At 48.8% G+C, this 5,763-nt stretch overlaps 1 pseudogene; it reads left to right on the top strand.

The window, feature by feature from the left end:
• The first annotated feature begins 391 nt into the window (after positions 1-391).
• On the top strand, positions 392-2,088 carry LOC149360032 (uncharacterized; annotated as a pseudogene).
• The last annotated feature ends 3,675 nt before the right edge of the window (positions 2,089-5,763 follow it).

Below are 5,763 nucleotides of genomic sequence, written 5' to 3'. Positions count from 1 at the left end.
GCTAAAAAGGCATCAAAATAGAGATGCGCCATAAAATTAATGGCAGAGGGTTGCATTAAACGTGTTTTGCGTACTCGCACAATCAAAATTGCTACGGAGGGCAGCACCGATACCGATCAGCTGCAAGCAAGGCTTTATAGCTACCCTGTGTTTCTCCGCAAAGGCCGATGAGGACATTGAAGACTCGATTCGTCTCTACGAACGGTATTCGACAGCAGTAGAGCGGTTCGACGCGCAAAAGGCGAACAATCATTTTCGCTTTCGACGACGAGGCCCGCCAGTGGTATAGTGCCGTGTTACGGGAGTCGCCAGCACGGCAACTCCAAACCTGGGACCAGTGGAAGCAGGCTATCTGCAACAGTTTTTGCGGAGAAGGCAGTGTAGACTCCCCATGCTCGGACCTGAGGACTTAGCGTTGCAGCATTGGTTCACACTAGAGCCCTCGTCACTTCCACGGCCTCTGGTCAGTCCCCCTAATCGACCAAGGCAGCGTCCCGCTGCATTAGCAGTTTCTTTCCTCTGTCGGACCATCAGGCAGTAGTTTGTCTTTCAAAGTGAAAACCCCCTGGTCTGTTCCCTGGGCTGCACAACTAACTCGTCGCAAATCAAAAGTGCTCGAGTTATTCGCGACAATAGACTGCACGGAATTGAAAACTGAAGTGCCACCTGGAGTTGAAAAGCAGAACCTGTGGTGTTCCCACTACAAAAGGAGGCACACGGTAAAATACCTTATTAGAATTGCTCCTAATGGTCTTGTGACTTTCTTGTCAAAGGGTTTTGGAGGTCGAACAACGGATCCCACAATTGCCATTGAACCTGGGTTCTTTAATTTGCTTGAGCCAGGAGACTTAGTCCTCGCAGATAAGGGCTTTCCAGGAATACAGACAGGGGTTGGTGCTCAGGATGCTACCCTTGTCGTGTCTCCGTTTGCTACCAGTCCCCAATTCACTGAATCAGAAGTGAATGCAACCTGTTTAACCACTTCTGTGAGGATTCATGTAGAAAGGGTTATTTATCGGCTGAAAAATATTTACCATCACTTCTCCTAAGATCCCACACAAGTTGACATCATATGCAGATGAAATCCTTCATGAGCTAGCTGTCATCACCAATATGAAGAGCTCAATATTTTCCAAGGGATGAAGGATAATCTCAGTAATCCAGGGGACGAATTGCAAAGGATGATTAATGACATAGACAGGCAAAGCAGAATGGTTGGTGTCACAGAAGTGGCAGCAGCCTGTAAATTACTTTTCTTTGTATAAAACTAATGCGTCCACGTTTCTTTGTATGTGCCTCGGGAAGAGCAAGAATGCATGCACGCTTTTTTTTCAGTTATTTAGACAACCCCTCGCATTGCGAAAGCGGAGGCGGCTCAAAGTCGGCCCCGATCTGCCGAAGTCTTGAGCTGACCATTAGCAGGAAAGAAGTTGCGGCCTACGTGACTGGCTTTTTGGTTGAGTTTTACTTTTTTGCGTTTCCAAGGTCACCGAATCGAGAGTCGAAGCCTAGGGCTTCTTTTTAGTTGTGCGTTAATTTTTCCTCCTCCAAGATGGCGGACATGCAGAGTCAAAGTGTAGGTGCCTACGTGCTCTTGTTGCGCTTTTTGGTGTTTAGTTTTTTTCGACGCCGACGCTGTGGCGCCGTGAGTGCTCGCTCGCTAGCGCCCGAGGGCTTTAAAAGGGGCCGTATGGAAACGAACTTCAGTCCGCTCGTCGGTGGAAACGCTGCCGCCAAAACTCCCAGGTCTCCGAGCCGCCGCACCGCATCCTCGAAACCGCAAGCTGCCCTGGACGGACGTCGCCTTCGGGGGGCCACACTGACTGCGTGTTTGTGGATGGACTGCAGCCGCGCTTCCCGGTTGACTGCATGTTTGTTCACCTTCCGACTTTTGATCGAATGTATCTAATTGGCCTCTCACTTGTATTCTGACCTGTGTAGAAATATGCAATGTATAACTTAATTCAGTGTGTTTACTGCTATGTGCTTTCCACAGTTGTTTTGCAGAATGTAAATTACGTGTCTGTGAAAGCTGCCGCATTGTTCAATCGAAGCTATAAACGTTGTTTTGTTGTTGTTACCTCTTAACACGCCTCGGTCTCAGTCACTACGTTTGCTTACCGGCTACGCTGGGCATCAAACGGCCACCCCCTCAGTGTCCGGACTCGGTGATGATGTCGCCTAGTCACCGAACCCATGACAGTTGGTCTGAAAATCAATAGGCACAGGACTAATGTGCAACAGCCTCAGAAAAGAACAGAAGCTTGCAAAGAGTAGTGAGGCACTGTAGCTAGGAAGTGTGTCTACTTGGGGACAGGTAGTGGCTGCAGATCCAGATCACAAAAGGGAAATAACTAGAAGAATTGGTTTGGGTTGAAGTGCATTGAGTAAATACTTTCAGATCGTGAATGGAAGGTTACCATCATCCCTCAAGAGGAAAGCATATAACAGCTGTATCTTACTGGCACACGCCTTTGGGAAGAAATATGGAGGCTAAGAAAAGAGTTCAACTTAAATTGAGAACCTTGCAGAGAGCTATGGAACAAAAACTTGCAGATGTAGCATTAAGAGATGGGAAGCGTGCTGAATGGGCCACAAAACAAACGCGAGTTAATGACATCCTAGTCAAACTCAAGAAGAAATGGGCAGGTCAATTAATTTGAAGGCAAGATAACATGGTCCATAAGGTAGACAGAGTGGATTCCAAGGGAAGGCATGTGCAGCAGTGGGCAGATGACATTAGGAAGATTTCAGAGATCAAATGGGTGAAGCTGGCATAGGACAGGGTTAATAGACCTTTCCACAAATTGCAGTGCCGCGCCATCCCCTAGCGGATCCGCGCAAAGCATGATGGGAGAAAGGAGCGGTCGGCGCCCGCGTCGTCTGCTGTCAAGCGTGTTGCTGTGTTGTGCCGCCGTGTTCAGGCGTTGCGCGTCTTCTCGTGCGCGTTGTAAATGTTGCACCGCACTGCTGTGGTGGTTATCTCTTATTCTTTCTGCAATTATGTGGGGATTTTTTAGACATTCGACATGTCTGCAGATTAGAATCGCGGTGGCGGTCAAATGTGCTGCGTGCCCGGCTGTAGTAACAACACGAGAAAGGACATCAACATTTCATACCACGTATTCCCCAAGGACAAGAAGCTGAAGCTGGAATGAGTGCGCAGGATAAATCGGCAAGGTTCGCAAGGGCAATTTACCCTGTGGAAGCCTTCGAAACACCACAAAATATGTGGTACGCATTTCAACACTAGCGGGCGCAAGGGATACATGGATCATCTCTTCACGATCTTTCCACACCGAGTGTATGCGGAACGGACGCCTGCTGTGATTACGCAGAGCAATGGGCACATGCGAATCTCCAACTTCGGCTGGTGACCGGGGCAGAGGGCGTCGCGACTAGGTACGGCCAGGACGCCACAACCGGCAGCCTGAAGGCCGCCCACAATGCTGCTGCATAATTTTCGTTTTTTTTAGGCTTTTATGAATAAAGTTATTCACCACCACCATGGGCACTTGAGCGGCGAGGGCTCGACATATACATGCATTGGGAGAACTTTGGTCTTTGCGTCTGCTGGTGCTCGGCTGGTGATCCGTGGCTGCGGAACGCAACATCCGACTGTGTCACGCTTACTGTGTCAACCAACTGTGTCATGTTTAGCAAATAGCTCGTATTCTGTCTAAGGGAGTGCTTGAAGATTATATATTACAGCACTGAACATTTACCGCGTCAGCATGAAATTTCCCCAGGAGTGCGCCGATGAGGACAACTGCACTTATACTGTTGTTTACATCGCTGCGTACGAACAGTTAGTACTCGTTTTCATGACATAAAACGCAATCAGCGCTTTAGTTCTATTAATCAACCTGTTTTCTTTTTTACCGGCTGTAGCCGTGCTTGTTTACGCAGTGCAATAATGTGTGGGAAGTGATGATGCGATCGCATGCCTGAGAAACACTAAACAACCGCGGGCTGTTGACATCGCACAGGACCGGAGCTTCTCATTTTTTGTCCCGGCTTCCTCCGACGTGACCAGTTCTTTATTTTAAACTACTTTATCCAGAAGTGTGTTTGGCGACCGTTCGCTTTAACTGAAACGGCCTAACTTGTTATCCACAAGCTAGCGACGGTGACGACTGCTGCTGGCCGTAAAGCATGGCTCGGCAGTCTGGGTCACACCGGCGTTTCACGTTCATCATATGCGTGCCCTGCGATGTAAGCAATAATTAATTTCAGGTCACTGTTGCCAAAACTACACTCGGTGACCATTTTCATTCGCTAAAGCTAGTGATTCGCTCATCACAACCGCCGCAATCACAGATCATATCCTACGGACTCGCTAGGCCTAGTTGTCGCGGAAGGGAAGGGAGTTGTCGTCGACTGAAATTAATTTGGCAAGCGCTTATCGCTGGTGACTGTTCAGGTGTGCACATGTGAAATATGGCCGTTCGTTTCGCTCATTTAGAAGCGCGAACATATTTGCACCGCCGCCTCATCACCGTGCTTTCGCTCAGCCATCGACAAGGCTGACCGTCCGCCGATCGGATTCGTCGGTGTCGTTGGCCTGAAAAACGTGTCCCACTGCAATCATATTATAGTAAACTAGATATTTCACTATAATCACATGCTGCTGTTGACCGTGATATTGTCGTTGTCGGAGCAGTGTGACCACCGCCGTCATCGTTGTTGTACACTGAAAACGAGCTGAGGCTTTCGAATGCGCTTGGAAGGTTTCGTGCACCGCGCGCGTCCGTCGAATCCGAATGTCATTCGACTCAGATGTCATTTGAACGTTCCCGTGTAGCACAGGTATAAGAAAGAGCGATGGCGACGAGATGGCAGAGAAAGGCTTTCCGGTGATCAGGCGCAGACGGAGAGACGGACTCTTGTTTTTATGCAGTGAAATAGCAGGGAAAACAATCGCACATTTTCTTTCCACCTGCATACCGCGCATTTCATTCAACTTTTCCGTGAAAAAACAGCACGTCACAAATGACTGAACGCTTGAACATAGCTGAAGACAGCTGCGTCGTCACCCCCTCCAGCTTAATCGTATATTAACACTCCTTTTCAACTGAGTGACACTTTACGTGCGTGCTACCCGAGTCCCAATTCTGTTTCTGGGAACGAACAGCACTGTTGCATTATAATTCATTTTTATGTTTGTACCCGTCCCAGGTTTCTGGCAACCGGCGGCTCTATGATCGACATTGCTATGAGCTATCGCATGCATGTAAGCACGGTCTCCGGCATTCTGAAAGAGACTCTGCCTGCCATTTGGGACTGCCTTTCCCCAATTGTGCTGCGACAGCCGACCTCAGAAGAATGGCAGCTCATCAGAGAGGGGTTCGACACCAAATGGAACTTTCCCAATGCTGTCGGTTGCGTAGATGGCAAACACTTCGCTATTACGTGCCCTGATGAGAGTGGTTCGGAGTATTATAACTACAGTACAACCTCGATAATTCGAACTCGGTTAATTCGAAATCCCGGATAATTCGAAGGTTTTCTGCGGTCCCGTATTTTCCAATGTAAATTTGGCCGGATAATTCGAATAGGCAGCCTGCGCCAGCCCGGTTAATTTGAAAATTTGGACTGCTATGCGGCAATGCCTGATCCATGTTTCGCCGCAAACCTGGCGAAACGACGGCCCTACGGAGCCGCGAGGCAAAGCCACATAGTAATGGTGATGATTTATAGGCAAAGCGCCCCAGCCAGAGCACTCTCTGCACAAAAATCGGTCCACAGTGCGCCTCGCGCACC

Source organism: Amblyomma mixtum, chromosome 2 (genome assembly GCF_055824585.1).
Source record: "Amblyomma mixtum isolate Tamu chromosome 2, ASM5582458v1, whole genome shotgun sequence".
In the NCBI taxonomy this organism is placed as follows: Eukaryota; Metazoa; Arthropoda; class Arachnida; order Ixodida; family Ixodidae; genus Amblyomma; species Amblyomma mixtum.
The sequence above is the reverse complement of the archived record's forward strand: the minus strand, read 5'-3'. Positions and strand labels throughout refer to the sequence as shown.